Here is a 24,154-nt window from a genome sequence, read left to right on the forward strand (position 1 = left end):
AAAACTATATTTTTAAATTCAAAAGAATGGATTTGGGCCCCTACCTCACACCATGTACAGAATTAACTCAAAATGGATCATAAAGTTAACTACAGGAGCTAAAACAATACAAATCTTAGAAGACAACATAGGAGTAAATTTTCCTCACCTTGGATTTAGACTGAAGCTTCTTAGATACAATACCAAACTAACAAATGACAAAATAAATAACAAATTGGACTTTATCAAAACATAAAAACTTTTGTGCTTCAAAAGACAACAAGAGGGACTTCCCAGTGGTCCAGTGACTAAGACTCCATGCTCCCAATGCAGGGGGCCCGGGTTCGATCCCTGGTCAGGCGGCTATATACCACGTGCCGTAACTAAGAGTTTGCATGCCACAATGAAGACCCTGCACGCAGCAAAGAAGATCTTGCATGTCTCAACTAAGACCCGGCGCAGCCAAATAAATAAATATTTTTTTAAAGTAGGTAACAAAGTGGGAACAAATCTCGCAGAATTGGGGAAAATATTTGCAAATCATGTATTTGATAAGAGACTTGTATGAAAACATATAAAGGATTCTTACAACTCAACAATAAAAAGACAACCCAGGGGCTTCCCTGGTGGCGCAGTGGTTGAGAGTCCACCTGCCGATGCAGGGGACACGGGTTCGTGCCCTGGTCCGGGAAGATCCCACATGCCACGGACTGGCTGGGCCCGTGAGCCATGGCCGCCGAGCCTGCGCGTCCGGAGCCTGTGCTCCGCAACGGGAGAGGCCACAACAGTGAGAGGCCCGTGTACCTCAAAAAAAAAACCAAAAACAAAAAAACCCAATTAAAAATGATCAAAGGATTTGAATAGACATTTCTCTAAAGAAGATGATACACAAATGGCCAATAAGCACATAAAAAGGCGCTCAGTATCATTAGTTATCAGGGAAATGCAAATCAAACCCACAATGAGATACCAATTCATACCCATTAGGATGACTAAAATAAAAAAGAAAGAATATAACAAGTGTTGAAGATGTAGAGAAACTCGAATCCTCATACATTGCTGGTGGGATTGTAAAATGATGCAGTCACTTTGGAAAACAGTTTGGAAAAATTCCTCAAAACATTAAACATTGAATTACTATGACCCAGTGATTCCACTCCTTGGTATATGCCCAAGAGAAATGACATCCTTTACATATATCCACCTAAAACTTGTACATGAATACACAGCAGCATTATTTAGAATAGCCAATAAAATGGAAACAACCTATATACATCAGAATGTTGTGATAATTAATGGAAAAACAAAATGTGGTATTATCCTTACAATGGGTATCAGTTACCCACAAAAAAAGAATGAAGTACTGATACATCCTACAACACGATGAACCTTGGAAACAGTAGGCTGAGTTAAAGAAGCCATACACAAAGGCCACATATTATGTGATTCCATATGTATGAAATAGTCAGAATAGACAAATACAGGAAGACAGACTGAGATTAGTGGTTGCCAGGGGCTGGGAGGAGGAAAGAATGGGGAGAGGTCCGTAATGGGTATGTGGGTGATGAAAATACTCAAATTATTTTTGGAGTGATTAAATATTCTAAAATTAGCACTGATGGTTGCACAACTTTGTGAATATTCTAAAAATCATTAAATTGTACTCTTTAAAATGGCAAGTTTTCTAGTATGTGAATTACCTCATTAAAGCTATTTTAAAAACAAAGAATCCAAATATATGCATCACAGAAATCACAGAATTTTTTTAAATTTTAATCAGTTTTTCATTCCTGGTTGTCACTGGCATATAAGAGTTCCAGACAGAAGGTACCTCAAACATGGCAAGTGTACTTCTAATGATGATGGTGGTGGTGGTGGTGATGATGATGGTGACAATCAGCAAGTACAGAGCTTACTGTGTACTTGCATTGTTTCAAGCGCTTTACACATGTTAACTGGTTTAATCTTCACAATAACCCGATCAGGTATGTTCTGTTCTACTATTATTCTCATTTTTCAAACTAGGAAACAGAGATACAGAGAGACTAAATAACTCGCCCAAGCTCACACAGGTAGGAAAGGTGTATGAAACATAACCAATCATAGATCTAAGAGATGCCAAAGCACTCTGGGTATTGTAACCTTGGGATCAAAGCCACTGTTCTCCATGATCTTCCCAACCATTTTTAGGAAGATGAAAACTTTCAAATTTCCCTCTGTCATAATATTACTAATTCATCATCTGTTGAAAATAATAAAAACAAACTCAAAATCTACCACCCCCAGTTCAAACTTATTTTAAAATATGCAGAAAACACATCTCATTACTCCTACCCAGCTGAGTGTATCTGCTCAGGTTCTTTTTGTTTGTTCACTTAACAGATACTTCTGGAGCCTCGCTCTGTGTGAGGCGCAGTTCTCAATGGTGAGAACCCAGCAGTGGGTGGCAGGCCCCAAGACTCTGCTCTCCTAAAGCTTATGTTCTGGTACCTTCAGTCATTTGGTACCTTATCTTTTCTACTTTTGTTCTGTTGCATACCAGCCTATGTTTATCTCCAAAACCATCCTGGTCTCTGAGCAGTTATGCTCTGTACCCACAGTTTTCCACCTTTGTGATATACCTGACGATATTAGGGTCTGAACCTAAAATACCTGAATGAAAATGACTTTTTTGGGCAGAAAGCACTCATTAAAATCCACACCCCCCAAAGAATCCTATTACTAATGCTCTGAATTACTTAACTCTCTGTGATGAAGAAAATCTAAAACTGTCCTTGAAATGTTCAGAAGCAAAACTAGCAATCATAGATCACAGAACAAGTTCACATAAAGGATTTTTAATGCCACTCATTAGCTGGGCCCAGAAGCACCTATGACCTACTTATTCATGTCCTGAGCTAAGGGAACTTAGAAAACAACCTACAGCACTTATCTACCGGGGTCCCCAGCTATTGGCTGGTGGCAAACAATGAAATGAAAGCAGTGTAAAAGTGAGTATGGAATATCTGAAGAATTCACCAAGAAGTCCTGTCTCACAATCACAGTCTGCATTCCTGGTCCTAGGCAGCCACCTCTGACTGGGGACATTGTATGGATGGCCATGCACAGCCATCCTCACCTTAAATAATTCCTGCTCAAAAGACAGACTTTTTTTTTTTTTTTTTTAACACTGCTTCTGCTGTGCCTTCTCTGCCCTCCTAGCATGACTGAATCTTTTTTGATCTCCAAATTTCAGCTTAATTGTCACATCTTCAGAAAAGTAGTCCCTGACCACCCTAATGAAGGTGGTCTGTCTACTGGCTACCATGGCCTCCTGATTCTTCCGTAACTGATCAGAGTTGTCTTTTCCTTCTCTATTGTCTGTCTCCCTCACTAGACTGTGCTATGCCTACTCTTCTGACCACTGTACCCCCTGGATTTAGCAGAAACATAAATATTTTTGAATATGTTAACCACTCACATGCAGAGTTTATCACCGTTCTCACAGATGGAAACCAAACTCTCTATGACCAGGACAGTCTTTTTTACACGGATCACAACATACCTAAGTATGTACACACATGGTCGCAAATATAACTAATTATAGTAGCAGCTCTGGCCCTTCGTGGGAAAAGCCTCAATCTAATTAACAAATTGGTCATCGAACCCTGGGGGATTCCAGTCAGGGTGGTTAGTGAAAAAGGGCAGTAGGAGATGGGCAAAGAAAGATTTAAGGCCGTAGACAGTCTAGGCAGAAAAAGATCCCAATAACCTTAACAATAGTTTTCTTGTTTGGGACCCCCCCCCCAAAAAAAATATATATATACTATCATATGACACATAAAAATGAATAGAAAAGGGAAAAGGGTATGGGCAGAGAGACAAAAAAAGTACGAGATCTCCATCCCACATTAGCCAACTGACAGATCTGTTCTCTGGTCTCTCAAAGCTATTTGGACCTAGATATGAGCAGATTCTTTCCCACCGACCAAGCCTGCCTTTGCTTCCTGTTTGTACAGGAAAAGAACAAGATGCACAGCTTGGGGAAGTTTCAATGCTCTCATTCATAAAATTTTAAAAAAAATGAAAAGGGAAAAAAATATATTTAAGATTCTGGGTTATTAAAAGTCTAGCAAATGAGGCTGCAGTACCTGCTTGCTCCCAGTACACTGAGGTCCTCTCCTTCAGAGTTGCTAATATTCATTTTTTGGGTGAATGCTTACTGAACACTGACATCATACTAAGCATTTACCAATGTTAAATGTGAGTACAATGTGATACCAGCAATCAAGGAGGAGTCTCTATTATGGGGAGAGAATTAAGACAGAGCAAGGCTCGGATCCCCTGCAGTGCCTGGCATATACCGGCAGTGAATAAGCAAGAAACACAAGCAAATGACTGTAAGAACAGAACAAATGCTTTGGAAGTCCATAAAAGGAAGAAATCACGCATGTTCCCTTACCTCTTACTTTCTTTGCAGACACTTGAAGTACAGCAGGGTAACAATAACATTCATTGATTGATTCAGCAAATGAAGGCCTCCTATACTTAGGCATTAAAGCTACAGCAAAGAACAAATCAGATATGGTACCTTCCTTCAGGAGCTTACAGTTCTCCAGGGAAGCAATTCCTTCAAATGGATGGCAGGGCAGTTATCATGCTTAAGTTCTCCTTGGATAAACTCATGGTTGCCATCTCAGAGACGGGAAATACAGCCTCACCAAGTGCACAGAATGAATGTGTGTGGCTAAGAAATCCTTCTCTCTACAGGTTAAAAGTCTCCACTTTCCCTCTGAACATACAAAATAGAGTAAAAAATACAGAGTTGACTGATGCAAACTACTTTGATAGTCCTGAGAGCTATATATAAAACCTGTCACATTCTGGGGACAAACGACTCTTAACAGGTTGTTTAAATGCCATGATTAATTTTAATGCATAAAGTTTCATTTGTCACATTAGAGAATGAATTCTTTTAATGCATCAACAGAAAGTGAAAATTGTGGCATTTGCAAGTAAATTTTTATTGGGAAGTTAACCATTCAACAATGTAATCAAGGTCTACACATTTCAACTACTACTATTTATATCATTAACAATGAAACATTCAAGATACTGTGGTGCCCAATTACATACGGAAGTTCATGCATTATATTTATTCTCTTTCTTCCTCGCCTCTTCTCTCCCCCTCCTACTACCCTTCCTTCTTACCCACTCAACTGTCTGGGCTGGCAAGTCAGAACTAATCACTGGCACCACTTCACTCTCGAGGAGGCAAAAGACCTGTACTCTGAAAACTACAAGACGCGGATGAAAGAAATCAAAGATGACACAGACAGATGGAAAGATATACCACGTTCTTGGACTGGAAGAATCAATATTGTCAAAATGACTATACTACCCAAGGTAATCTATAGAGTCAGTGCAATCCCTATCAAATTACCAATGGCATTATTCACAGAACTAGAACAAATAATTTTTAAATTTGTGTGCAACACAAAAGACCCAGAATAGACAAAACAATCTTGAGAAAGAAAAACAGAGCTGGAGGAATAATGCTCCCTGAGGTCAGTCTATACACAAAGCTACAGTCATCAAAACACTATGGTACTGGCACAAAAACAGAAATATAGATGAACGGAACAGGATAGAAAGCCCAGAAATAAACCCACGTACTTATGGTCAATTAACCTACAACAAAGGAGGCAAGAATATACAATGAAGAAAAGACAGTCTCTTCAATAAGTGGTGCTGAGAAAACTGGACAGCTACATGTAAAGGAGTGAAATTAGAACATTCTCTAACACCATACACTCTCATAAGTCTTTGTTGATGCCATTAGTAGAGCATTCATCACTTCTCATTATATTTGTGCTTTCATGTCTAATATTCCCTACCAGGTCATGGGGATTACTCTCGAGGGTAGGAGCCATAACTTGGTCATCTTTCTTCCTCAGGTGCCTAGCATAGTGCATGAGACACATACAGGGCTTAACATTTGTTGAACTGAATTCAACTGACCGTCCTGCATCTGCTGAGCCATCCTCAAAATGTAAATATTAATAATTTGACAGTATTTGGAGAGAACTATTGATATAAACTCAAAGTCAAGCCAGTACGATTCTCTACTAAAAATTACTATCTTAAAGGCCTCCTCAAAGGCACAATGAGGGAGCAATGGAAGCATTTATCACTTAACTGCAAATCACTTCTTGATTTTTATCCCCCAGAAGTGTATTTGATGGTTTCTGGTGAAATAGCATAAGGATCTTCTGACAAGTGTGAACATGCAAAAGGAGGTACTTCACGTGTACAGATAAGCAGTGACCTGAACTGCAGATACATATTTAATAAATGGGTTAAAATAAGTCAGTTTGGGCTTATACTTAACATTTCTAGTTTTGATTTAATTCTGTAAGTAGAGAACAAAACAGACCAAAGTCAGCAAAGTCTATCCCAAAGTGGTCTTGATCCCTCTAGCTAAAGTGAGTTTCCCATCACTGAAGGTTCTAGAGTAGACTAGGGATGATCACTTATCAGGGATATTGTGAGAAGTATACAAACATCGGATCAGGAAATGCAAACTGAATGCCCTTTAAAAGTCTGTTCCATTCCTGACATTCTGAGATTTTTTTTTTTTTTTCTGCGGTACGCGGGCCTCTCCCTGCCGTGGCCTCTCCCGCTGCGGAGCATAGGCTCAGGACGCGCAGGCTCAGCGGCCATGGCTCATGGGCCCAGCCGCTCCGCGGCATGTGGGATCTTCCCGGACCGGGGCACGAACCCGCGTCCCCTGCATCGGCAGGCGGACTCTCAACCACTGCGCCACCAGGGAAGCCCCTGAGATTTTTTAAATCACTACACACACACACACACTCTTATAAAATGCCTGCCTGAAACAGACTAGGATAACAAAAAATACCTTTTGCCTGGACAAAAATAACAGCAATTTCAAAGAAAGAATGGGTCATTTATCTTCAACAATAACAATTAGAATAGGGATTAGAAACTCCAATAATCTTTATATGGGATATAAAACAATGAAGACATACCATTTATTCAAACAAAATTGTTTTTACTTAGCACCTACGTGCCAGGAAAATTCTAGGTGCCAGAGATATAGGAGTATATTAGTTTCCTACCACTGCTGTAACAAATTACCACAAGTTTAGTGGCTTAAACCAACAAAAATTTACTTACTATCTTGAAGTTCTGAAGGTCCAAATAGATCTTATGGGGCTAAAATCAAGGTGTCAGCAGAGCTGTGTTCCTTCTGGAGGCTCTAGGGGAGAATCTGTCCTGGCCTCTTCCAGCTCCTGAGGCTGCCTACATTCATGGCTCTAGGCTGCATCACTCCAATCTCTACTCCTCTGATTCCTATGGCTCCCTCTTCCCCTGTAAGGACCATTGTGACTGTATTGGACCATAATCTAGGATAATCTCCCCATCTCAAGATCCTTAACTTAATCACATTTGCAAAGCCCCTCTGCTGTGTAAAGAAACATATTCACAGATTCTGGGGATGAGAACTTGGACATCTTTACGGACCACTGCTCTGCCTAACACAAGAAATGATTACACAAAAGAGACCCTGTTGGGCTTCCCTGGTGGCACAGTGGTTGAGAGTCCGCCTGCCGATGCAGGGGACACGGGTTCGTGCCCTGGTCCGGGAAGATCCCACATGCCGCGGAGCGGCTGGGCCCGTGAGCGAGCCATGGCCGCTGAGCCTGCGCGTCCGGAGCCTGTGCTCCACAACGGGAGAGGCCACAACAGTGAGAGGCCCGCGTACCGCAAAAGAAAAAAAAAAAAAAAAAAAAAAAGAGACCCTGTTGACATGGGGTTATATTCCAGTGAATAAATATATAGATATGTGATGTAATGTCAGGTAGTAACAATGGTTATGAAGAAAAATAAAGCTGGGCAACGTGTTACATTATGATTTAGCTCCACTGATGATGCATTTTTAAATTGGGGGCATGTTAAGTTTGAGATGCCTATGAGCCCTCCAAGGGGAAGAATCATGAATACAATTGGAAATGTATGATTCTAGATTTCTGTGGAGAGGTTGGGGCTGAAGATATAAATTTGGGAGTTATCGGAATATATATACATATATTTACCAGTTTTTATAAAGGATACAAATGAACAGCCAGGTGAAGAGGTACATAAGGCAAGGTCTGGAAGGGTACCGCAATTCTGGAAGGGTACCAATTGCGGAAGCTTCTGTTCCCTTGGAGTTGGGGTATTCGGCATATAACTATTTACAGCCATGGCTCTATGATCAAACAAGAGGGAGAAGCCAAACAAGAGAACAGCTGCAAAGACTTTAGAAGGCAGGAAGAGAAGGAGCAGGAAAGGTGACTAACGACCCATGAGGTAGGAGGGGTACTGGACCCGAAGGTAGGTAAGGAAAAAGTTTCAAGGGGAAGGGAGTGATCACTAAGATCAAGTCCTATAGAAAGGCTAATTCGGATGAATACTGGGACCTTGACATGAGTGGAATGGTGGGGACAAAAGCTTAACTGAAATGGATTCAGAAGAGTAGAAAGTGAAGAAATGAAGACTGAATATATGCCTTTCTTTTGAGGAGTTTTGCTATAAAGGGGAGCAGAGCAATGAGACAGGACTTGGAAATGGATGAAGGGTCAAATGAAGTTTTCCTTTTTAAAGATGGGAAATACATTACAAACGTGGGCTGATGGAAAAGATCGAACAGAAAGAGAGCACTGATGTCACAGGATGGTGAGGAGATAACTACTTGGTAAATGGATTGCTAGGCAGTACTGAGTGCCCCTGGAGCTTTGTATAAATAAATTTAAAGGGAGATCAGTCAGCATGGCAGTCTAGTCGAATTCAGTTGCTTGGGTGTAGGTAGAGAGTCGGCAGAAAAAAATAGATTTAACCAGGCTGAAGTTTTTTGGGGTGAGTACAATGGAGAGAGAAAGGGGCAAGCGTATGGCTACAATGATGGACTATAGAATCTAACCCCATAAAGGCAAGACACACAGACACAGAAGGTGGGCAATGAAAAGGCAGAGGCTCAGTGGACTGGAGGTCCTTCTGGGGTTGATGAATTATCAAAACTGAAGGACTAGAGGAAGTGGTGGCCAGTGCGTGGGAGGTTTTACACTGACTTTACCGTTAACACAAAGGATTTAGACAGTCACTGAGTTCATCTGACCAAGAGAGGATGGCTGTCTTTCAGAAGTGACTCAGAGTGTTGCTCTGTCTTTGGTTCTTTCCTTGAGATCAAAAGCCAGTGTTAACCAAGAAGTGGATGGATTAATCAGAAAAACAGAATGAAGAGCTATGGAGTCACCCATGTGGGGCTGTCACAGGACCACAACACAGGCAAGATTCGTTCCCAATTTCTAAAACTCTTAAGAAGAAAAGGCTGTTAATCCTGAAGAAGAAAACCACATCTCTTCTATGTTATATCTGCACAGTGTATTGTATATCCTTGTAGGAACATACCCACCTGATCCAGTCTCATTGATTTAAAAATACTTCTAGGATAAAATCAGAGAATGTCATGTGAAATTTGTGTCTCCCAGACTAAAGTCGCTGAGCGGAGAAAGCCTTCTGTTTATCCCTTGGGAAAAATCATACATCTTTTTCTCAAAGAGAGAGGGCTTTGATTTTTCTTCTTCAAACCAAATTGGACGTTTCATGTTTGTCAGAAGACTTGAAAAACCCCCCCGCCCCAATGCAACTATCAACTAGGAAATCTGAGTGATTAATTCAGTGCCCTTGAAAATGACAGCCGAGGCCATAAATCTATCTTTGTCTTTAATCTTTACTGTCATCTCCAGAGAAGCTTATTAATTTTGAAGCCATGAATAGGTAGGATACAGCTAGGACAAATAAAATCTGTACAAAAATTTCCTTTCATGTTTCACTATTTACATGATTAGGCAAACAAACTATGCATCCCTTAAAGGAATATTTGTCTTGTAATGCCTTATGCTGAGTCTAGAACTGTGCACTGCACCAGATAAATTTTAATTAATGATAAAGTACTTACCAGAATTATCTGGGGGAGGTGGAGGGAGACAGCAGGTAGTCAGTGAACTAGAATTAGTACTCTCTCTTCTGAGTTAATATAAAACTAAAAATTCTAATCCCAGTATTCTAGACAAGTAGAATACCAATAAAACTTTCTATAAATTCCAAAGAGAAAACAAGTAGTCATTACATCTTTTGTGAATCCTGCTGTTATACCCCAAAGGCCTACAGAATAAGGGATTCATTCTTATTATCTCTTCCATATAGAATCAACAAGAATATTTTATGCAAGTTGCTGAAATGACAAGGGCAGAAATCAACCATTATTTATAGCGATACCTTACTGTGTTCAAAAAAGGTGTGTGCACGTGTGAATCTAAATTCTGAGGCAGGTAATAACTTATATTGTACAATGATGTACTTTTTTAAAAGATATTTTACATTCAAGTAAGGATTACATCTTGGAGAAAACTGAAGTTTGACTTGGAAAACCACATTTGGTTTAGTTTCACCCACATCATGTCTCCAAAAAGCCATCTGTTCACCTTTCAGAAAGCTGCCCCTTCTTTGCATGCAGAACAGCAATCAAGTGAAATGAATACAGGCGTGAATAAGCAATGCAACCTCACTGCAACACTAACATTTCTGAATGAATCTGTAATCCCTCTTTTTATCTCATAATAACTGATTTTTTAAGTTCCAATTTTGCTTTCAAAAATTCGTTGAAAATAAAACTACTAAGTGAAGTAAGTCAGAAAGAGAAAAATATCACATGGTATCATTTATATGTGGAATCTAAAATATGACACAAATGAACCTATCTATGAAACAGAAACGGACTCACAGACATAGAGAACATACTTTGGGTTACCAAAAGGGTGGGGGAGGAATGGATTGGGAATTTGGGATTAGCAGATATAAACTATTATATGTAGAATGGATAAACCACAAGGTCCTATGGTATAGCAAGGCAACTATATTCAATACCCTGTGATAAACCATAATGGAAAAGAACATGAAAAAGAATGTATATATATGTATAACTGAATCACTTTGCTGTATGGCAGAAATTAACACATTGTAAATCAACTACAATAAAGTAAAAATTTTTAAAAATTCAATGAAGAGATATAAGAATAATAAAGCAACCCTCTCCCCTACCTTAAGAAACAAAGTATACCCTTTTATGACCTATCTCCCTACCTTTCCCTCTTAAAGGATACCACCATCTTGAATATTGTGCCTATCATCCCAATCTATGTCCCTTTACTTTTATCACATAGGTAGACATCCCTCAACAGCAGTATTGCTTTTGTGTGTATTCGAGCTTCACATAAAATAGGATTAGATCTCTTTAGTATTTTCTGTTAACCAACATTGTTGGATTTGTCTATGGTGTTGCAGGTAGGTCTACTTCACTTATTTTCCCTGCCAAATAGTATTCCATTGATTGGGTATTCCACAATTTATGTGTCCTTTGTACTGTTAACTAGCATTGAATTCCACAGTAAGCATTCTTATAAATGTCTCCTGTACACAGGTAGGTGAGTTCCTCTAACGTGTCATAGTTCAGTTATAGTTTTACCAGATACTTGCCCAAATGGTAGAATCAACTTACTCTTCCATGAGCAGAAGAAAATCCCCCTTTTTCTACAAAGTCAAAAATATTTGATTGTCAGGCATTTTAAATTTTAACAAAATTATGGGCAGGAAATGGTATCCCATGGTTGTAATTTCATTGTTTGTTTCCTTGATTATTGGTAACTTGAGCATATTTTATGTGTATATTGATCATTCTTCTGCAAATTACCTATTTAAGTCCTCTGTCCACTTTTTAGTTGGTCTGTTTTCTAATTTATATTTAAGAGTTCCTTCTATAGAGAGAAATACAAATCAAAACAACAATGAGGTACCACCTCACGCCAATTAGAATGGCCATCATTTAAAAGTCTACAAATAACAAATGCTGGAGAGCATGTGGAGAAAAGGAAACCCTGTTACACTGTTGCTGGGAATGTAAGTTGGTGTAACCACTGTAGAAAACAGTATGAAGGTTCCTCAGAAAACTAAAAATAGAACTACATATGATCCAGCAATCCCACTCCTGGGCATATATCCAGACAAAACTATAATTCAAAAAGACACATACATCCCTATGTTCTTAACAGCACTACTCACAACAGCCAAGACATGGAAGCAACCTATATGTCCTTCGACAGATGAATGGATATATAAGATGTGGTACATATATACAGTGGAATACTACTAATCCATAAAAAAGAATGCCATGTGCGGCAACATGGATACAACCAGAGATTATCATACTAAGTAAAGTAAGTCAGAAAGAGAAATACCATATGATATCACATATATGTGGAATCTAAAATATGACACAAATGAACCTATCTATGAAACAGAAACAGAATCAGGGATATAGAAAATAGACTGGTGGTTGCCAAGGGGAGAGGGAGGTGGGGGAGGGATGGAGTAGGAACTTGGGATTAGCAGATGCAAACTGTTATATAGAGAATGGATAAGCAACAAGGTCCTACTGTAGAGCACAGAGAACTATATTCAATGTCCTGTGATAAACCATAATGGAAAGAATGTGTGTGTGTGTATATATATATATATATATGTATAACTGAATCACTTTGCTATATGGCAGAAATTAACACAACATTGTAATTCAACTATACTTCAATAAAAATTTTAAAAAGTTGCTTATATATTATGGATACCAATACTTTGTTTATATCCACACCCCCTACTCTGTGGATTGTGTTCACTTTTATGGGATTTTTTACAGAAGTTTTTTGTTTTAAATGTAGTCAAATTTATTAAACTTTTTCTTTTATGATTTGTACATTTTATATTTTGCTTAAGCAATCCTTGCCTACCCAGAATACATAAATATATTCTTCTATTTTCCTTTAGAAGTTCTGAAGTATGGGGTTTCACACTTAAGCCTTTAACCCATCTGGTATTGATTTCATTTGTGGTTAAAAGTAAGAATATAATTTTTTATTTTTCATATAGCTAGCTGTCCCAGCAACATTTATTGAACAGTTGACTTAGTGACAAACCCATCTTCATGGGTCTACAAAATCAGGCCTTTCATAGACCAACCATCTGCACTTGTGTGGGTCTGCTTATGTGCTCTCCATTGTGGACTCTTTGTCTCTCTAACAATATCACACCTAGAGCTTAAAGAGTCCCCAACCTTCAAATTTCTTCAAAATTGTCCTATTTTGGGACCTTTGCTCTTCCATGTATGCCATAAAATCAACTTTTTAGGTTTCATGAAAAATCTTAATAGGATGTTTATTGGAATTGCCTTGAATTTGTAGATTTATTCAGGGAGAACTAACGTCTTTATGACACTGAGCCTCCCTAACTACAAACATAATATTCCAAAACACGTGGAACATTTAATAAATTTCAACTTATCCTCTCGTGGAGGCCACTCTAATATTTTCTGTATCTTTTCAATTTTAGTATACGTGCTGCAAAAGCAAATACACCACCACCATTTTAGTATCATGATAATGTACATGGAGAGCCGACCAAACCAACAAGCCAAATGTTGTCCTCAAATAACTATCCTCATTATTTTTATGAAACACAAAATTATCAGAGTCAGGATTATTTAGAATAAATTTATGAAAAATTATTTCCTGGGCTTGCTGACTCTCTTAAGGTAAATAATGCCATTCTTTGACCTTTTTTACAGGCCTATTTTCTGTTCCTCAAAACTCTTCAAGTGCCAAGTTCAGGAGAAGTGAGCTGTGTGTTAAAAGTCATGAGATAATTTTTTTTTTTTAATTGCACATACACAGTAACTCATGCTTTGCTCACTTCAATAAGACTAGCTTCTTTACTGTGTTTTAATACTATGAAGAGGCAATTTTAAGGCAGGAATTTATCCAATCATTTAAGAAAGCTACATCCAGAAAACATCTTTTAGAGGGCAAATATTATATTTATTTATGTTCTATTCACCATCTAGCATAATGTGAACATTCTAGTACGATTAATGATAAAACTGTGATTATAACAGTATGTATATTCACAGCTGGGTATTGAGAACCACTCTTCTATTTATTGTTCATTATATCATTCAGAAGACAGAGAGTGAAAGCTTTCTATGAGATCGCAGTATACACAGTGCACTTTATGTAAGTTTGCTTCAATTTGCATTTGCAAAATAATGAAGTCTTTCCTCATCCTCCCCAAATAGATGCAATTTGCCTGTTCTAGATCTCTAGAAAAATTCAATTTTGTTTCTTAAGGGTAATTATCAATTTTCCCTGCATTTCTGCTGTTTGTGATACTGTATAATTATCCATGCTATCATATAATACGGCGCTATATTAATGGGGCATCAAGTCACACGGACTTGGGTTTAATCTTGTCTCTTCTGTGTACTGACTGTATGACCTTGGACAAATTACTTGGCTTCTCTAAGTGTTAGTTTCCTCACCTGTAAAATGAAGAAAATAACCCTGGGCTACATTATAAGGTTGCTGTGAGAATACAGGTAAAGAGTTTAATCTATCGTTTGTGATCAATTACCTATCATTATCAATATTATCAAATTGTGTCCTCCCCCCAACTCCACTAAAATCTAAATTGCACTTTTCTAGAAGGCAGAAGCCATAGCTCACCTTCTTTCGGATAGCTGACAATATGGTGAGTGCCTCCTATGTGTAAGGCATACATAAAGTAATTAATAAAATTTGTTGAATTAAAGATATTTTTCTATCCATTATATTCAAATTAAAAAAAAATTCTTCTGTCTGGTTTCTCAAATAAGTTAACAGGCTACTTAAGGGCAGGTGGAAGTTCAAAAAATAAATGAACAAGCCATACTAAATAAAGTAGTAAATGGATAAGCATATGCTGAATATACATTTAAAATGAAAATCACTGTTCAGCAAATCCAAAACAAAATATTAAGACATTTTCAGATATAGTTAAAAAAGAAAAAAGTTTCCATTTTCAGGCAGCTGCCTGAGAAATGTACATAATACTTTTTTAAAACACTTAGTAAACAAAGATACAACATCTTTTTAAAAATTCTGGTCCCATCATTTAATGTGTGAAAAATGATTTCCTAATAATAATACAGGAAGCCAATCTAACATCAAGCATTTAAATCTATGAATCTCATCTGAAATATTTAACCCCTTGATAAATATTATATAACTGGACATAGTTGATAAATTATGGCATAAAATCTTCAGGACAAAGAGCTTATGAGTAGAAAATCAGTAACAAATACTTCATTATAAATAAGAGGCCATGATAACAATATTACTGTTTGATAGACATACTATATTTTTCTTTCCTACAGTTTTGTATATAGAAAGGTATGGGTGTTTTGCTCCTTTCTAATTTTGCTGGTGGAAGAAACTCAGAAACCAAAGGATAACAACAATGACTGATAACTAACAAGGACCTACTGTATAGCACAGAGAACTATACTCAATATTATTTTAATAACCTGTAAGGGAAAAGAATCTGAAAAAAAGTATATATATATATATATATAAATATATATATATATAAAACGGAAACTAACACATTATAAATCAACTATACTTCAATTAAAAAATTAATTTTAAAATGACTGTCTTTATAAAGAAAGATTTTCCTTTCTTTTTTTTTAAACCAATTATCATGGGGAAAATGGTCCAGGAGAATTAATGTTCAAATGCTACCATAAAGTTCAAAAATATTTTTCACAGATGTCATGAGTCAAAGAGAATATGAACTATATTCTATAACTTTATTAAAAGTGTGGTTAAGAATCATGAAAATTTATCTACACTAAACACACACCCAGAGGAGTAAGCAGGAAGTTCTTAAAAAAGGAAGCCGTGACACCACTAATGCACGTCTGCTACTTACAGCCATTAAATGCAACCAGTTTTATCTGCTTTATATTTCAGTCACAGTATTCACCAAATAACCAGTATTATTCAAGCAAACAGTCTTCTAATGACCACTCCTGATGAATGAGATGAGATTACTGGTGATCATCTATTTGTCATAATCATTACCGTATTTAGTATGAAGCTGCAGTTCAGGGATCACCCTGTGGGACCTCACGGCTTGATCAATCAATTAAAGATTCCCAGATCTATACTTCTGCCTGGATGCTCCATACCCAAGACCGGTCTCTGTCCTATCTTGGTAAACAGTGCCATTATCTACTCAGAAGCTTCAAATTTGGGAGCTATTCTAGAGTCTTCCCTCTCCTATGTCTAATCAGTAAACAGAACTTAACTCTTTCTCTTCAAGATCTCACAGCTCAGTCTCCTCTTCTTCATTTCCCCCTATGTTACTGCTCAAGATCAAGCACCCCCCCCCCCGTATCTAGATTATGACTGCACTTGCCTCCTAATTTTCATGCCTCCCAGCCTCACCTCCCTCTAACCCCTCCTTTATCACATCTCTAGAGTAACTGTCCTAAAACTCAAATTTGCTCTTGTCATGGTTCCCTGAATTCACCATCCCCTCTTAAGCCTTGTCACCTATACAAATGCTGAACTCTGTCCGTGTTCTGCATAATGGTAGGCAAATTCTTAAAGAAACAGCTCAAGTTTCAACCATTTCCAGGAAGTTATCTCTGATTAAGTTTTCTGTCCCCCACCCAAATTTTCTAGCACTCACACACATGCTCATGTGTACACACACACACACACACACATACACACTCCTTATTTAACCACTCCACTGATGTACTACTCCCATAGCAACTTAGGCATTTATCACTATTATTGGACTCTTTCATCTGTGCATTCTCATTCCTTGGTATATAATAGATGCACAGCAAATGTATTCAATAAAAGAAAGAATAATCTATTCTAGCTGTCTCTTTGCTCACCCTGCCCCCTCCACTCACTGTTCAACTCACTTCATACTGGCTCGCACCTGTATTAGTCCATTGAAAAAGCTCTCCAAAAGGTCACCAAAAATTTCTGCTAAATTGATTATTATAAAAATCCTTCTCTTGGCTTTCAGCAATGTCGACACTCCCATCTTCTTTAAACACTCCTCTCTTGGCTGTCCTGATACCACATTCTCCTGCCTATCCCTGGGCTCCAGCCCTCTTCTCAGTCACTAGAGCATACCAAGGTCCCTGCAAGCCAGTCTTTGCATACACAGTTCCCTCTGCCTAGAACACTCCACTACTCCTAATCTTCTCACATCCACTCTTACTGAAGCTTTAGATCAGCACTTCTCAAACTTTAATGAACACATAAATCACCTAGGGATCTTATTAAAATGCAGAGTCTGATGCAGTAGGTCTGGGGTGGGACCCAAGACTCTGCATTTCTAAGAAGCTCCCAGGTGATGCTCAAACAAACCATGGACCACATTTTGAATAGCAAGGTTTTATATCTCAGCTTAAAACAACTTTTTCAGGGAAACTTTCTCTGATTTCGCCTCACCTATACTCCTGACTTAGTCAAATGCCCACAATTCATACTGTCACTGTACTATGTAACTTTCCATGATAGCTTTTGCTTATCATTATAACCCACATTCATCCTCCTCCCTCTCAACCCCCTACTCCTATCTAGTGCCTGGCATGTTCATTTTTGAGAAATGAATGAACAATGTCTATTGAGTCAGCCCCTAACTTAGGCTGAGTCACTTCCCTTCGTGATGCTGCACACCAAAGGTTCACTGCCCTGAGCTCAGCTCCTGCAGAAATACAGCTCATCTGTGGTTAGTACTCTGAAAGATTTTCTATTCCTGCCAAGATTTACTCATTTGGGGTCTGCAGAGCTATGGCAGGAGAGTAATTAATTCCATATGTACTCGTTTTGCTACTCTAACAAGCTGGTTGGCCACAGTCTCCACATACAGTCTACTAGTACTCCAGATTTTCTTGTGCCAGGTATATAAGCAGCAGAGGAAAAAAAGCAAATCCTAGTTAATGTGGTCAGATCCAAATCTCCCACCCTGGTGTGAGGACTGGCACCAGGAAGGGTAGAGGCAGGAGGAAAAGACAAAAACTTTCAGTACATTCTGATTTTTTTCCATTAAAATTTCATTGTTTAGCTTCTCATAAAATTCATTTTTCCTTTATATTTAGGAAAATAAGTTTGACTAAAAATACTGTAGGAAAAATTATATAAGTTAATGGCTGGATACAACAGCTAGAACATTTGCATGAAATAAGTTGTGATGGGGAATATACTGGAAGAGCTTAATTGCATAAAACATGACAAGTAGAAGCAATGCCACTGTTGCCAAGAGAACTGCCTGGAAAAAGTGCCAAAGCAAAACTAAAAATAAACAAATAAAACATAATTTGAGATAAACCCCAGGAATGTCATTTCGCTTGACTAATAAATACATAAAAATAATCATAGCACATAGTAACAGAAATAACAAGATCCTAATGCTTGATTAAAATATTAATCATATAATACCTTAGGGAAAACTATTGCTCTCTAAATAGAAAGTTTCAAATACATTTCAGGGAAGAGATAATTTATTTTTAAATAGAATTTATTTTTTCTCAATTCTGTGTCATAAACGTATCAGTTTACTCAATTTAAAAAATGGTGATATTTTAAAAAACATATTATTTGTTTAAAATTTTTCATGTCATTTAATTGTATATCAGAAAGAGGTTGTTTTCCCTGAGTTGGGAGGAAGAGGGTGTGACTCTCTGATAGATTAGTGCCCAAAATGTAAAACAGCCATAGTTTTATGGCATTTATAATTCACAGAACATATATAAACGATTTCTTGAAAAAGAACAAAGTTTTTAAATAGTGTTAACAGCTTGAATTTTTTTCAGTAATTTTACTGTGTACTGAATTTTACAGAAAGTACACAGAATTTTCTAAAAGTACGAATCTGGGAGAGTGCATTTCTTAGTCAAATTCTTCAAAATTTCAACTGATTTTCCAAAGCACACAACTGTCTTCACTTTATCTTAAAATAATGCATTTCCAGTTCTGTTTAAAACAAGTAATTATTTATCAACAAATAATTAAAATTTCATTAGATGATTAATTATTATCCCTAAAATGCATTGTTTCTGAATTTAGAATAACATTTACTCTGGTACTTTGCCTGATGCTAGATGTCATTTAAAATGAATTTAGTTTACACAATATAAAGCTTAGAGAATGGACAAAATGGGACACAGATTCTTTCTACTGAACCTGTAGCTTCAAACAGAAGAACTTTCCGAGTGAATTACAAAATGTCTTTTAAAGTTTCAGCTATGGGAACAAGGTGTACTATTACTGTAACACTGTAATTATGGATTTGGGCATGCTTTCAAGCGTAGCCCATAAGATTTCCAGCCCAATAAACAGAATATTTACCAAGAAAACATAGCTCTGCTTAAAAATAAAAGTCAATGGAAAATAGGATTCACTTCATAAAATTCACACTGTAGCCAAATCTGATGGAAACTGACTATCACCTATTCCACAAAGGAAATAATATCTGCACACACCAGAATGAATAGCAATAACACCACCAAAGAAAACTTAGGCACACACAATTCTTGCCACAAAGAATACTCTTTCTTAAAAAAAAAAAAAAAAAAGAACAAACAAAAAAATGAAAATAATTGATTGGGTGAGGTTGGGGACCTGGGAAGAGCAGTAAAAGAAAAGTAACTACAAAGCCCTACCAAGGAGGTAAAGCCCATGCTCAATTCTTGTCAACTGGCATAGTGATGTTCTTTATAGCAATTCTTCTACTGACCCAGAATCAAATTCAGAATCATACACATGCATTTAGCTGTTGTTAAACATGGCATGGCTATATAATATTCCATCACTTGATGTACTATAGTTTTATTTAACTAATACTCTCTTAAAGGATATTTGACTTGTGTCCATTTGTTGTTATAAGTAATGCTGAAATAAACATCCTTGGATACAAGTCTTTTTCTGTACTTCTATTTCTCTAGGATGGTTTAGGATCTTTAGGATGATCATTCAGGATCCAGCAGGAAAACAGAAACCACAACAGTTATTTTAGCAGAGAGAATTTAATATAGGGAACTGGTTAAAAAGGTTTGGAAGTCTGCAAAGGCTAAAAGGGATCACAGAGGTGAGAAGAAATAGTAAATGCATGAAGCAACTAACTCTAGGGCTGAAGGAACAAAGGAAAGAAGTTGGTTTGTTAGAAACTTAGACACTTAGAGGCCCCTCACTGAGTTGAGATGGTTTGTTCATAGGAGGGAAGAGGAATGTTCATTAAAAAGACATTCTGAAAGGAAGAGGAAATGCCTGACATTCCTTTTCTCCATCTCCCCTTCAACTTAAAACAAACAACATGTAACTCTTATGTGCTTCAGTAAAATAATCCAAACAAATACATGAAAAGTAAAGGAATTTTGCCACCATAAATGCTGAAACCCACCAAAATTCTGTACTGATCTGGAAAGCAGTTTAAAAAGAACATATGATATAAAAACTGGGCTTTACAGTGGCCATCATTATCTCAAGTAAAGGAAAAAGAAAATACGTAGGAATTAGGGGAAAAAAATTATACCAGAACATTCTTCAGTTGTAAAAGTCATTCCAAGTCAGTCTCAATGTTTAAATTATAGGGGTTGGTGGATCGGCTGGTTTGAAGCAGCAGAGTTTTCTGTGTGCTCAAGGATGTATGATTGTGCACACAGTATATCTTCTACTGACGCCTGACTGTTTCAGAAAGTAAAAGCAAGGAGACTGAAAGACATAGATGGAACTCGGCAAGAACCAGCACTGGGCATCAGCAGCCAGTTCACTCAGATTACGAGGGTTTTAATCCCTCTGAAGTCCTAATATAGTTTACATAACCTGACTTCATAAAGCACAAAGAACTGACTGAAAAATTCATTTCAGCAGACTTGCTGACTACTTCCACCGAACAATTAGCTGTCAGGTGGCTAAGTAAAGGAGCAAAGCCAACTAGCTTCACTGTATAAGCAGCACCAAATTACTCAAAACCAGATGGGTGTAATGTACAGAACAGCTGAAAGGGAAGCTCGCTATCTTCCAGGCAACTCTGACAGACCTGCCAACGGCATTTAGCTCCATAGTAAACCATCCTCCAGGTCAGCAGGAAGCTCATTATGGGCTGACAGTCCAGGAGACAAGCACTTTGCAGAATGCTCCCCTAGTAATTTCCTGTGTGAAAAGCTCACTGCTGTTCCTGCATTCCTCAGGGTGCATTTCTTCTCATCTCGGAGGATGTTGCTCTTCCACAGGAAGAGGAAGGAACCAGTTGTTACTGGGTGTGTGGGCTGAGGCTGTCGGGCATTTTCTGCACGCCTCAGTTTCAACTGTGGGAACTGGGGATGTGGCTTAGATTCCCAGGCCTGTGACAGTCCAGATGACTGCAGCAGTTTAGAAATACAGTAGCTCAGGAAGTTGGAAGGCAGAAATAATACCTGGAACATCAAAACCTCCAGTTCCCAGAAATGTGCTAATTTTCTAAAGGAAATTAAAAAACGTATTTACTCTGTTGGGCTCCCAAATAGCATGTTTTATAAAATTCTTTTGTAGAGTTCTCTCTCTCTTTACATTTCATAAAGAAAAGTTTAAGTCCTAAATCACTTTTGTCAACAGGTTATAAAGACCAGTTTCACTGCATAAATTTTTAACTAGGACTATGCTTAAAAATTTACTTAGTATAAAATTTTTGGTAAAAGGAAACACTCATTAATGTAAGCTTTCTTTCTCGGTGACCTTGAAACTTAAAGGGAATGAGGCTCAAATTAGTTAAGTCGTTAAGGATAGTTAAATCAAACATTTGGGACTTATGATTATTATGATTTTTATCAAAAAGTATATTTTATTTGGAGGAAAAAATAAACCCTCTGACCCACACTATTACTCTCTTTTTACAATTGTACTATCTTAGTAAATCAACTTTAAAAAAAAAAAGCCACATTGCTTTAACAGACTAAAAGTTTTAGTTGCTTTTTTTTCCCTATAATCCCCAAAACACATTTTTTTTTAAAGGTCAGCTACCACATTCACAACTGTTGGTAGTTCTTATAACATATAGGTCATGATGTACTTCTAAAGCAAGGATGCAACGAATTTGGAAATCGTCTCTTCCTCTCTAATGTTTTCTCTATCTTTAAAATAACTTGTATCTGAAAAAACCATAAATGTGTTTTCTATTCTAAAGGGTGAGAGATTTGTGGAAGTGTATTTCTTCTTATTTACTTGTTAGTTTTATCATGTACATCTTATTTTTAAAATGCTTTATCTCTTTCAAATTCAAAGGGTAATGTTTTAAAATTATTTCTCAGCCCTGATAAGAATTCATCTTTTACTCCTACTAAGCATCTTAACTTTTTGAGACACTGGATAAAAAAAAAAAAAAAAAGAATCACTGTATCTCACTTGACATATTCACTATCATTTGAAATTAAGACTAAATAAGGATAAAAAAATGAGGATAAAAAATGAGGATAATAAAATGAGGATAAACTGTGGAAAGCACCTCTGTGTACAGTCCATAGGCGGATTTTACAAATGCCTGTGTTCATTTTCTTTCAAACACTTCGAGTGGGAGCAGGAGAAAAGTCCCGAGGGCCACTGAACTGATGTCTAAAGATACCATGAACACGTCTGTTTCCTAAAGCTTAGCAAGCAACAACGTTACAAACATATCTAGTTTCAGAAATCATATGCCCCGAATTTACAAATCAAATGCTACCTTATAAACTGTTGCAAAGTTCAAACACTTAAAAAAGAATTTCACCTACCTCCAAATTTAGAAGCTGTTTATAGGTAAATGCAGGAATGTTAGCATACAGAAAAGCAGTGTAAGCAGGAGGTTTGCACAATATGATTTTTATTGATTTTCCTGGAAAGGTAAATGAGGTATCTGGGGACGATGCATCACATATTGCCATTTTACACTTTCAAGTTACAAATTTTAGTTTTGAACATTTAGGTTTCATACACTGTGTTCTTTCAAGTAAGTCTTTCCAAATCTTTGCTTACATAAGCAGTTAGGAACTGGAATAGCTCTGAACTGGTTACGCAATGTTGTCTAGTAACCAGGACGAACTGTTGCCACAACAACCATGGAGATATCCTCTCTGCAGCTGTAAGTTTACTCTTTGTATGTCCTTTTATTTTATCAATATATCAATATTTTTCAGAGAGCATATATCATATGACAATCTCCATGAAAGTGGATAACTTTTTTCTTCCTAAAAATAGGTTGATGCGACAGCCTTTCCAAAAGGGAAACCAATAAACATCGCTGAAAAATGCAAACCTAAAGGACACCTAGGAAGGAGGACTATGTTTTACCACTGTGGTTCTCAAAGTCACAGAAACAGCACAGCCTCCCTTGCTTTGATTCAGCTGATCACCTTCCTAATCCCAGAAAAGAAGATAGGAAAATCACAAATCTTTTTTTCTCTCAGCAACCCCTCTGGCCAAATGATGCTGAGCCAGGAGATAAGCTGGGCCACCCTGAGATTACTCAGGGCTGCGCTTTACTATCCCTGGGGAAAAGAGACGGGAATCCCACAGCGGACATCCAGTCCATTGGCTCCACCTTCAAAATACATCCAGAATCAGATCGCTTAACACCACCTCCTCTGTTACGGCCCTGGATCAAGCCACTTCTGCCTTCTGTCTGATGATTTCATTAGCTTCCGAACTGGTCTCTTTGCTCCCCTCCACCATCACCCCCAGCTGATTCTCAACACAGTAGTCAGAGTGACCCTGTTAAAACACTCATGAGATTATGCCCCTTTCTCTGCAGGAAACCCTCCAGTGGCGGCTCCTCACTCCCAATCTGGCCTTCCAGCACTGCTCCCATGGCCTGGAGTCCCTTCCCAGATAGTCATCTAACTTGTTCACATCATTCCTTCAGTTCCTTCCACAAATGTCACCTTTCACATGACTCTTGTCCTGGCCATACTATCTAAATGCACCCTTCCTCCTACCTAACTTCGGTGCTATTTACACCTTTGCATTGTTTCCGTCTACTATACTATATGGTCTACTTTTTTTAAATCTGTGAATTGCTTGTCTCCTCCTCTAGAATATACAATGTAGGCTTCTCTGGGGCAGGTATATTTTGTTACTCAAGAAGTACTGATTGAGAGCTAAAAATATGTGTGAGTAGGTATGCTCCCAGCATCCTCCCACATCTGCTATCCACTGAGTTAGGCAACGCAGAGACT

General features: G+C 37.7%; 1 protein-coding gene and 1 non-coding gene across 3 annotated transcripts in view; both read right to left on the bottom strand.

Annotated features, from left to right (window-relative positions):
* POC1B (POC1 centriolar protein B) overlaps positions 1-24,154 on the bottom strand; it is a 107,420-nt gene that overhangs the window by 11,359 nt on the left and 71,907 nt on the right. The gene's annotated exons all lie outside the window — the stretch shown is intronic.
* Positions 13,377-13,478, bottom strand: LOC132434617 (U6 spliceosomal RNA). Its single transcript, XR_009521340.1, has one exon. It is a non-coding gene; the product is annotated as a U6 spliceosomal RNA (small nuclear RNA).

Source organism: Delphinus delphis, chromosome 11 (assembly GCF_949987515.2).
Source record: "Delphinus delphis chromosome 11, mDelDel1.2, whole genome shotgun sequence".
Taxonomy (NCBI): Eukaryota; Metazoa; Chordata; class Mammalia; order Artiodactyla; family Delphinidae; genus Delphinus; species Delphinus delphis.